Consider the following 12466-nt stretch of genomic DNA (forward strand, 5'->3'; position numbering starts at 1 on the left):
GATGATGTCATTAGGCTGTCATTACAGATTGAAAAGCAAAGAACACAAAGGAATAACACTCAGTCGTCGAAGAACAAAGAAGTCATCCTTGATGTTCAACAAGAAGTGAAGACATGATTTTTTAAAGGCAACAAGGAGCATGGATCATTAGGTAGGAAATGCTTCAAATGTCAAGGTTTTGGGCATATTGCTGCTGATTGTCCAAACCAAAGGGTTATCACTCTTGTCGAGAAAGAGGTTAATGAAGAACCAATTCAGGAGCAAGAGGAGAAAGGTGAGGTTGACTACGCTATTGAAGAAGTTACACCCGATTATGGAGAAGCTTTAGTAGTTTGTCGAAACTTGAATAAATATGCGTATGTACCCCTTTTGTTTATGAGTTGAATTGATTGAGTTATATATTGAAATAAGCTGTGTGCTTATTTTCCTCTAGGCTCTTTGAGAGTAAGAGGTGCATCCTTGGCTTAGCCAACCAAGGTGGGTTCTTGGCAACTTTCACCATAGTGGGGTTGTTAACCTCGCCAAGATTGGTGGCCCAAGTGACGTCCCGGCGTTAACTCTTTAACCTGCCCAGCCATCGCCGCCACCGCGTCTGCTCCGCCTCGGTGCGCGCTGCTCAAGCGTCATCCAAACGCCTCTGTTCCCATGCATGTTCCAGCCTCCACGTAGTCATTATTTCCCCGCTGTGCAGCCTCTCATCCGCCATTGTGCATCCCTCCATTCAGCCGTATCCATCAAGTATGAAAGCTTCAGCTCCCTCTCCCTTCTGCTACTGATTTTCAGAACATGTGAAAACTAAGGTAATTTCTTTTCCTTCTTCTTTATTGTTTTAATTTTTCAGTTATTGTTTTAGTTGGTCTTTGTGTTAATTAGTGAGTTACTTTTCAATTTTTCTTGTTCTAGCCATTGTGGTTTTCTGTCAGCGGGGATGGTTGGTTTTTGAGTTGCCTTTTTTTTTTGTTGCTTAGGATTTTTTGTGTTAAAATTTAATTACAAATTTAATTACAACAACAACAACAAAGCCTTATCCCACTAAGTGGGGTTGGCTACATGAATCAAATGACGCCATTATGCTCTGTCATGTATTATGTCTACAAAGAGACTGTTTACATGTAGATCTCATTTGACCACCTCATGGATGGTCTTCTTAGGTCTTCCTCTGCCTTTTGTCCTTTGTCCATCTTCCATCTCATCCACCCTCCTGACTGGATGTTCTATCGGTCTTCTTCTCACATGTCCAAACCACCTGAGACGCGATTCAACCATCTTTTCCACAATGGGTGCTACTCTAACTCTCTCCCTTATATCTTCATTCCTTATTTTATCCAATCGTGTATGACCACTCATCCATCTCAACATCTTCATCTCTGCCACACTCAGCTTATGTTCGTGCTCCCCTTTAGCCGCCCAACACTCCGTACCATAAAACATAGCCGGTCTTATAGCGGTGCGATAGAATTTACCTTTAAGTTTTAAATGCATTTTTTTGTCGCATATAAAGCCAGATGCACTCCGCCATTTTGACCAACCTGCTTGGATCCTATGATTTACATCCTGTTCAATCTCTCCATTATCCTGTATAATGCATCCAAGATACTTAAAACTTTTAACTTGTCGTAGGATGTTTTCTCCAATCTTCACCTCTATATTAGTGTTTTCCCTTCTCAGACTGAACTTACATTCCATATATTCCGTCTTGCTACGGCTTATGCGCAGATCATATACTTCTAGAGCTTCTCTCCATAACTCCAACTTCTTATTTAGGTCTTCCCTTGACTCTCCCATAAGGACGATATCATCGGCAAAAAGCATGCCCATGGCACAAGCTCTTGGATGTGCTCTGTGAGTACTTCCAAGACTAATGTGAAAAGGTATGGACTTAAGGATGATCCCTGGTGTAATCCTATACCAATAGGGAATTCCTCAGTTACACCACCTTGAGTCTTCACACTAGTTGTGCCCCCATCATACATGTCTTTAATTGCCCGAATATATGCGATCCTTACTCTCCTCTTTTCTAAAACCTTCCATAAGACCTCCCATGGTACTCTATCATACGCTTTTTCCAAATCAATAAACACCATATGTAGATCCCTTTTATTACTACGATACCTCTCCGTCATCCTTCTTAATAGGTATATCGCTTCAGTGGTAGATCTTCCTGGCATAAATCCAAATTGGTTTTCCGTTACTTGTGTCTCTTTTCTCAACCTCCGTTCTATCACCCTTTCTCATAACTTCATAGTATGACTCATAAGCTTGATCCCTCTATAGTTTTCGCAACTTTGTATATCCCCCTTATTCTTGTAGATAGGTACCAAGGTGCTCTTTCTCCACTCATCAGGCATCTTTTTTGACCTTAAAATCTCATTAAAAAGCTTGGTTAACCAGTTGATGCCTTTTTCTCTAAGACCCTTCCAAAGCTCAATTGGGATATTATCAGGTCCTACTGCCCGCGCGTAGCTTCCTTTGCAGTTTGTAATACTTGAAATTAAAAATTAAAAATGCCACTATCCCCACTATTTCCCCTTCTGCCATTTAGCCATTGTAGAACAAGTAAAACAAGGATTCCTGGTGGTGGAGAAGGAAGGACTGTTGGTGCCGCTTGTTTAAAGAAGGAGGTCCGTTGAAGGAGTTCCGTTGAAGGAGTTCCATAACACCGCTGAAGGAGGTCTGATCCACGACACCGCTGTAGTAGGTCCGCTGCTCCTTTCCATCTTGTCGCAAGTTATCTTAATCTCTTCTCATGCTTGTTTTTATCTTTAATTTAATATGAAAGATAATACTACTTGCATTCAAAGTTTTATTGGATTATGGCATCTTCATTGAATTAGATCCTGCTGTTGCTGTGAATTTTATTGTTCATAGAGGCCCTGCATCTTGAGATTGAAAAATGTTTTTAAACCTTTAAAATCATCCCTTCCCAAACCCAAATTATTTTTTCTCAAACCCTTTAAAGGTACAGTTATATTCCATAATAAAATACTCTTTTGATTAAATAAAATAAATAGAGATATTATTTTATTTTTGCACTGTTATTTTTGGTAATGACTTTTTTTACACAATTTATTATAGGTTCATCCAATTTTAATGTATCCATCCATTATTGCTTTCATTGAGTCTATATATACGTGTACCTAACGAGTCATGATATTTTAGGAGGTGTTTTAATTCAACGCAATTAAAAGTGAGGCACCTAAAATCAGTAATCATTCATGATTCTTTTTTTTTTGTTTTAGTTACTTGGAGTTTTCTTTGCCCATAATTAAAAAATTGGGCAATTCACCAAAATAAAATATTTTTTATGTACTTCTGCTACAAAATTAATTATAATTAAACATATATTACTGTAAATAAAAAATGATCTAGATAACAAGAAGAAGGAGCTTACTATTACTATATTTGTAGCTAAGAGGCCATGCATGTGTGTTGTTCTATGAAGAAAATGTTTATAAACGAGAAAAATTATGTATAGAGGAATAAAGAGAGAAACTTTTATAGTAGAGTATAAACCGTTGGACCCCTTCCACGGTTTATGCCTATTTGCACACTTCAACAAAATCGAGGAACCCCTACCACAGTTTTTATGCATTTGCTCCTTCAACGTAAACCGTGGAACTCCACCCATGGTTTATATGCATTCCTAATCCGTGGTACCACTCCCACGGATTACATAGACTTAGCAAAAGTTGCATTTTCATCTCAAAATATCAAAAGTTGTATTTTGGTAATATTGAAACTCAAATATTTTATTTTGGTGAATTGGCCTAAAAAATTTGGTTGGCATGTGCTACTGAATTACCATAGAGATATGAAAATAGAAGTGGAATAGAATAGCTAAATGCTTAGATTCACTTACTAAAAGTTCCAAGATAGAAATTTTTGTTGCCTCCAACTCTTCCAATCCGAGCTTGCCATCTACCATGTTTAATGATGCCTGGATTCATATTTTAAAATAGAATAATGAACTCTCTAATAACACTATGATATTTGGATAAGAGAAAGCCTTAACACAGTTTGGGGCAGGCAAAAAAGAATAACATTAATTCTTTATATTTTAATACTTCACATATCAATTAAGTTTCCTGCATATTCAAATTTTAATTATGCCGATTATTAATAATTACATTATACACTATTGCATAGACATATTTTAGGTTCTAATAATCAAATGTACCTTGTTATTCTACGATAGATGGATGTTAATCTATTATAGATAGATGCGCCACGTGAAAACCCACTACTCTTCATACATTCATATTGAGTGTTTTATTTTTTTTTTTTTTGCTCCTTGAACCAGGGGCTTGTAGTGCTATATCATGTTAATGGAATAAACTTGATGACTATTTCTTCTTCTAATTTGTGGAAATATCATTATAGATTAGTTGTTTACGGTAAATCTTTTTCTCGGTGCAATCTTGTCATTATGTTGTACAGAATATCTTTTAAATTAATTTTACTGGAATATGCTAATTCAAATTTTGTAATCTAAACTGTTGAATAATGTTTTATTATTCTTTTTTATTGGTAACTATCGCTTCTAAATATTTTAACTGGTTGTATTTTAAATATTTTAATAACATTTTTTTAATTTATTTCTTATTTGACAGATAATCATGGCACCAAAAGGTAGAGGTGGACGAATAGTATGAAACACTCGTCTCGATCAATCTCAGCTTTCCTCACGTAGGCCAGGTATACATTCGCCGTTGAGTTTATTTTACCATTAACAACTCTTGATTTAGGAAATATGATGTATGCTTATTTTATTGAGTTTAGGTGAGCAAACTGTTGACATTGATTCTTCTCAACCACCGATACACGTGTTAGGTATGTAGTTGTACTATACGTTTGAACTGTATGTCTTTATTGTAATTTAATTAATCCTAGGCGAGGAAGTGGTTTTATCGTATCTATTTTTTTTTTTGGCTTTTTTTTGTTTAGGTCAACAGAGCGATAATAATGATGAACCTCATCTTACACATTTGAATGTGGGATCAGCATCACACCCATCCCACAAGTTTTATCACAATCGTCACCTCAACTAGATGGTATGATTTACTTCAGCTAAATGTTTACATATTCACAAATAACTACATATCTAAATGAAAATTCTCTTATTCATTGTAGGTGTGAATTCGTCTGCGCATCTGCTTTAGACGCAAAAGATAATGAGCTACCTAATATTGGATAATCAAGTGTGCATGCTGAAACTAGGAGTAACGGAAAGCTGGTAATAGCTGTAGAGAAAGGAGATAAACCGTAAGTAGTTATACTATTATGTTGACCTTCCTATATCAGCATACTTTCTACTTAAAATGAAAAAGAAGGGTATCATTAGGTGCAATATCTTTAATTTATTAGTTTATTACTAGATTTATTAAAATTGACCCAATTTGTACCTAGTTTTTTTCATGCAATCACAAATTATCACAAAGATATGTTTGCTATTAGAGTCTTATATATGTCTCATTTATGTTATATTATTTATTAATTTATTATATTTATTTTTATAAAATAAACAAAAAAATAAATATAAATATGTGGATATTCTTTTTCTTTGCAAAACATTGATATTAATCTAAGCTTAAGTTCACGACACAGGGAATGCATTTCACTAAAGTCCAAAATATATGGCCATTCAGATCACAATGGAAAAATCTATTAGTAAATAGTTTCAAAGAAATAAAGCATCTCTTTTTTTTTTTATATCCTCTGATCTAATATTATCACTTCTGCTCAATTAAGAAAAATAAATATAAATATGTGCATATTTCTTGTATTCCTTTCATCTGAAATTTGTCAAAACAGTAAACATAAATACGGATAACAGCAACTCCATAAAAATGGTATGTGACCAGCAGTTAATACATGCCTCTTGAGTAAACTAAATATTGGCTCTGATTATTGCTTGTTTTTTCTGATCTGTTCTTAATTTAATTGATGCGGTTTTTTTTATTAATTTACTTGATGCACTCTTGGGAACTTTACATTCTTATGATCTATGTTATTTGCATGAATTATTTTAAAGTTGTGAGTAGTATAGCTAAGCCCATTCTTTATTGTTGCTTTGATGATCTATATTGTTGTGTGTTAAATTATTTTTAATAATCGTGTATTTTTTAATGTATGAAGAGATTTACAGATCATACGGTAACTCGTGACATTACGAAAGATTTGCTAAGCAGGATGCCTTCTCCAGTGCCAATATGGCAGGATTATTGTCCGAACATGAAGGACGAGTTATTTAAAGGTTTCCTGGTAAGTGATTATGATGTTGCTTCAATACAATTTTAATAGATAATTGGATTGAGTAGTTACTAAGTCTTTCGATCACTTAAATTTAGGAAAAACACGAATTTGCATCAAATTATGATAAGGCTATGACAAGAACTATTTGGAATAAGACAATGCTTGACCGCTATCCTGATATTTTAAAAATGAAAAACTGTTTGTTGGGATTGCTTGCATGAAGATAATAATGGTTGCTGCTTTAGTCTTGCACTCTTGGGAGCTTTATATTCTTTTGATCTATTTTATTTTTATGAATTACTTTAAAGTTATGAGTAGTATAGCTAAGTCTAGAATTTGTTGTTGCTTTGATGATCTATGTTATTGTGTGTTAAACTATTTTTGATAATTGTGTATTTTTTAATGTAGGAAGAGATTTACAGATCATATGGTAACTCGTGACATCACGAAAGATTTATTAAGTAGGATGCCTTCTCCAGCGCCAAGATGGCAGGATTATTGTCCAAACATGAAGGACGAATTGTTTAAAGGTTTTCTGGTTAGTAATTATAATGTTTCACTATGATTTTTTACAAATAATTGGATTGAGTATTTGCTAAGTCTTTCGTTCTTTAAATTTAGAAAAAACATGAATTTGCATCAAATTATGATAAGGCTATGGCAAGAACTGTTTGGAATAAGACAATGCATGACCGCTATCCTGATATTTTGAAAAGAGCAAGGGATAGAGCTTTTAAGGAGGCAAACTCTACTAGTATTGCTAACATTAAGGGTCATGGACCTAAAGCAATGAAAGTTGATGTTTGGAATGACTTAGTTGATCACTGGTTGGATTCAAAGTGGAAAAACAAGTCTGTGGCTGGTCAAAAAAATAGGGCTGCTATGCCTGCTCATAAACTACACACTGCAGGGTCTATCAGTTTTGGTGAACACAAGAGAAGAAAGGTATAAAGAAAAATATTGCCTATCTCAAATGAATAAGAAAAAAAAGTGGAGAATATGTTTCTGAAGTATCCAAGAAAATTATTGTAAGTATCTTTAATTTTGTAGTATAATTTACTTTTTCAATTTTCTTAATAATATTTTTCTGCTGTAGGACTTATATGAAGAGGCAATATCACAAAAATATGGAGAAGATTTATTAGATCAACCTGAAGTTGATCCTGATGTGTGGACAGAAGTTGCAGGAACCAACGAGAAAGGACAAGTTCATGGGTTAGGCCGCAGTCTAGATATTGGTATTCGTGATTATAGAGATGTGCCATTACCAGAAGATACAGGTGTTTCTACAATCAAACCGGTTTCACAAGAGGACATTACTGAAGCTATTAAAGAAGCATTGCCTAATGCTATAAATGTAGTGTTGCCTAGTGTTGTAAATGAAGCTATACAGAGCGAGTAATCTACTGTCTCTTCTTTCTAAGATTCCAGGATTCCCCCAAGAAAAGGACCATTAGAGTAATTTTGCTGGAAATAATATTCATTAGGTGGCTTATGTTAATGCATTTTGTTAGGCTTAGCTTATTTAGGTAGTTTATTTGTTTGATAGATAATTGATTAGGCAATTTGTTTCATTTTCAGGTTTTATAGAAGTTAGCTTACTTTTATTGGTAGTTTACTTAGTTGATAATAATTACTTGGATTGATTTTTATAGTTACTAATATTGTTAGATTTAGCTTGTTTTGGTATTTTATTTGTGAAGTGCCTATGTTGGAGATGTTACATTAAACTTTTATTTTAATAAATATGTTGGGTTTGATTTTTTTTAAACTGGTATAATTTTGATGAAGTAATTTTATTTGTATGCATTATCTTAGTTCAATCACTAAAATAAAAAAAATAATAATATGATGTTTACTTTAGTATAGCGACAAAATTGGAATCCTAACCGATATTCTAGAAAAATTAGCGACATACTCGTTGTTGACGATGGTGACAAATTAAAGACTATATTACGACTGAAATATTTGTGTGATACCTATAGATTTGTTACTAGTTTAAAAGAAATTTGCGATGACATTTTGCGATAGTATTGCAACTAATTAACTACATGTTATTTCCTAGCAAATTGGTGACTATTTCATAACTCTACTTTCTCATTTTGAATAGATTTGGTTTAGCGACAACATTCCTACAAATTTGATTAAGGATTTTCAAAGATTAGCTATAGACTTAGCTACAAAATGTGACAGATTTGCGATCACATTAGCGGACAACTTGCGACGAGTTAGGTTCAGAAAAATTCCTCGCTAATTAGCGTCAACTAAGCATTCTATTTTGTCTACAAAGTTAGCTTGCATTTAGCGATGACTCTACTATATTAGAGTTTGTCGCTAATTAGCGACTACCGTTTAGTCTATTTTTTCTATGGAATTAGCTTTTACTTTGGTGATGGATTTGCGACTATCTATTCGGTAGCTAAAAAATTTTCTGATGAATTAGCGACTACTGTGTTTGCCTCACTGATCTGTGACTTGTAATTAGCGAGGAAAGCATTAGTTGCTAGGCGGTAGCTAATCCGTCACGAAATCTATTTTACGTCAGATTAGCGACGATTTTACGACTCTTTTTGTAGTAGCTAATTGACCATATTCTTGTAGTGAAACTCCACAAGCAACGGATAATAATGCCTCAAATCCAAAAGGATCAACTCCTGTTGAAGGTGTCAATAAGGCTAATATTACGAGTGCTTATTGGGAGTATTTTGATCGTTTGAATGTTGAAGGTGAATGAAAGGTGAAATACAAATTTTGCAATAATGTGCTTAATGCAAATCCGAAGAATGGTACTAAGTCATTGAAAAACCATGTGGACCGATATTATAAGAGAATAAAAGTAGCCAACTCAAGGCAATCATCAATTGTTGAATCACTAGCAAAACAAGCACAAATGCAAAAAGTAAATGATGATGGCTTTGTGTTTGACCCTTCAAAGACAAGAAAGTGTGTTGCCGAAATGATTGTCTTGCATGAGTATCCTTTGATTTGTGTGGACCACCATGGACTAAGACGAGCATTTGCATCAATGCAACCAACATTTAAAATGCCTAGTCAAAACACAGTCAGGAAAGATATCTTGAAGATGTTTGGAGATGAGAAGCTGAAATTAACTCTTCAACTAGATGAAATGATAGTAGAGTTGCAATAACTAGCAATATATGGACTTCCAATCAAGAAAAAGGATACATGGTTGTCATGGTTCACTATATTGATAGTTCGTGGAAGTTACAAATGCGTCTATTGAGGTACTTCAAAAATTTTACAAACTTTTATACATTGTGTTATCTTTGTATTTGAGTTTTGTTAATCTAAAATGCATGCATGTTTGTTTTATTTTTTAGCTTTTGTTATATTTTTTGTCTCCATACAAGTGAAGTTCTTACTCGAACTTTGATGAAAATATTGCTAGAATGGAACATTAATAGAAAATTGTCTATTGTTACATTTGATAATTGTTCTACTAATGATGCTATGATAGATGAACTATCGGGGCTTAGATTCTTCATTCTTGATGTTGGGGGTTAAATTGTTACATATGTGTTGTTGTCTGATATATTAAATTTGATTGTGAAGGATGGTTTAAGTATAGTTAAGAAAAGTATTGAAAAGATTTGTAGTAGTATATTGTATTGGACTGCAACACATAAAAGGAATGAAACTTTTGGGAGTTGGTATGCTAAAACAGCGATTCCATTTACTAAAAAATTAGTTCTTGATTGCCCGACTATGTGGAACTCAGCTTATTTAATGTTAGAAACTGCTTTGTTGTATAGAGCTGTCTTTCCTAGGTTAAGACAGAAGAAACCCCAATATAAAATTGTGCCACGTAATGAGAAGTGGAAACTTGCCAAGAAAATATGTGATATATTGAAGTTGTTTTATGATGTTACTCAACTATTTTTTTTGTTCTAAATTTTTTATTGCCAATCTTTACTTTACTTTGGTTTGTAAAATAAAAGTCTAATAGGATAAATGATAACTTTCTAGTAATCCATTAATTGCTAATATGGCATCTAGTATGAATAAAAAATTTGAGAAGTATTAGGATGAGATTCATGGCATCATGGGTGTTGCTGTTGTTTTAGATCCTAAGTACAAAATAGTTGGGGTTGAGTTTCAATTTGAAAAAATATACCCATATCCAACAGAATGTTCCAAGCAAGTTGAAAGAATTCATCAGTTTTGTAATGAATTGGTTAATGCATACAATCAAAAGATGAGTTCTGATGCATCACATGTTGCTACAAAAGAAGTTGATAAAAGTGAAAATGTAATCCTATTTGGGGATGATGATTATATGGTGTATTTTAAAAGAAAAAAATGACAAGGGATTCATGTGTGAATGTTGAGTTTGATCATTATCTTGAGAAGAAAATTCATCCTCCAAATGACAAGGGATTCATGTGTGAATGTTTTAAAATATGGATGAACAATTAGATGAAATTTAAAGTTCTTATAAAAATAGCCAAAGATATATATGTTATTCTGATGTCCACTGTTGCTTCTGAATCTGCTTTTAGTACAAGTCGTCGTGTAATTTCTCCTCATCATAGAAAGCTCAAAGAAAGCATAATTGAATCTTTGATGTATGGCTAAAGTTGGTTGTAGACAGACTTAGGGAGTAAAGGTGATATATTACTTAATATTCATTTATGTTAATTTTTTATATAATACTAATTAATTTATTAATTTCTATCTCTTTTAATTTTTAGCTTTGAATCTTGACTTTTAAACCTTTAATGATGATGAATATGTAAAAATTAAAATATTATTTAATTTTTATAGGGGCGTGTAGGAACGAGACGAGTTAGGATAGAGCAGTCTACTACCCGCAAGTAGGGGTGAGATGAGTAGTAGTAGAGTGAAAAAAGGGCGAGCAGGATTGGGTAGGGTAAAAATCCGTCCCTACCCGCTCCACCGCCACCCCAAGGTGAAGTGGCTGAATTGCTAAGTGTGAATGGCTTATAAACTTTAGGTTTGGGCCCAATATAAACCCGTTTTATAATTTTTGGTCCATTGACCTTATCTTAAGTCAAAATCTTTAAAATAAATATCCAAATCCTTGACCTGTCGGGTTGGGGGATACCGTGGGAAACCAAAAAAAAAAATATCCAAATTTTTATTTTAAATATTTTTTAAATTAAATTCTTTCTATCATTGTCCAAGTTATAAATTTCAAATTTCTTAACTTTTTTTACATTTTATTTATTAGTTATTTATTTATTTAGTTGATATTTTCTCCAAGTCTTACAATAAGAGTTAGTCCTAAGTAATATTTATATTGTTTTTTTATTTTATTAGCAATTCAATTTGATTTCTCAAATTTTAATAGACCAAATTTAGTCTCCCCAAATTTGATATTATGTATAAAATTAGTCTCTTAGTTTTTTTTAATGCACCGTTAACAACCTATCAACCGAAATTCACAGGTGTTAGAATGCTTGAAATAAAATTGTCATTTATGAAAAATACATTGTTCACAAAAGTTATATTAACAATCAGTTCTATATATGCACTTCTCATTTCCCAAAAAAAAAATCAGTTATATACTCATTAAAAAACAAAAAATCAATTTCTTTACTCAAGATTTTTACTCGGCAATGTTTGGGTACTACAAAAGTTTGTCAGTTTTAAATGAACTCGATTTGTGTAGGCCTTTTCTTTTTCTCTCTAAATTCTTGTTTGACATTTGATTTGGCCATACAAATATAATAAATAGTTAATAACTGTAGGTTGAGTTTAGATATGATGGCTGATAAAAATCTTAACGTGAACGTTACGTGATAAGCAATTGGATTTGAGTGCTATGCTTCTCTGGAGGATTTGGATTTCAAAAAATGTGTCTTTGAAGATGAAGATTCTTGTGGTCCTTGCTTCCTCCTAAACCAAGAATTATTAGTAGCATCTTAATCTTTGTTAGTAGTTTTGTGCCTTTTTTACAAGTGGTAGGTTTGATTTACTTATTTAGTTTGTTAACTATTGTCAGAATATATTTTTAAGATCAATAAAATTCTCGTCTCAATAAAATAATTTATTTTTTTAGGAATAATATTATTAAAGGTGACAAATGGGCCAAAATTCGTTGGCTTGACCCGCGTATCTCACCAAAAAAGGTGAATCGAGACTGAAAAATTGAAACTGCCATAATTAAAAAATTCGCCTAACCCGCATCGCCTAATCTGCAGGTTTTGGCAGGTTCGATGGGGCGGGGCGG

The 12466-nt window shown here is 33.2% G+C and overlaps 1 long non-coding RNA gene across 1 annotated transcript in view; it reads left to right on the top strand.

Annotated features, from left to right (window-relative positions):
- Nucleotides 987-12466, top strand: part of LOC110266601 — a 19540-nt gene continuing 8060 nt past the window's right edge. Inside the window, exon 1 of the long non-coding RNA XR_002354034.1 lies at nucleotides 987-1104. This is a non-coding gene — a long non-coding RNA (uncharacterized LOC110266601). The remainder of the gene's footprint in view (nucleotides 1105-12466) is intronic.

Source organism: Arachis ipaensis, chromosome B09 (genome assembly GCF_000816755.2).
Source record: "Arachis ipaensis cultivar K30076 chromosome B09, Araip1.1, whole genome shotgun sequence".
NCBI classification, from domain to species: domain Eukaryota; kingdom Viridiplantae; phylum Streptophyta; class Magnoliopsida; order Fabales; family Fabaceae; genus Arachis; species Arachis ipaensis.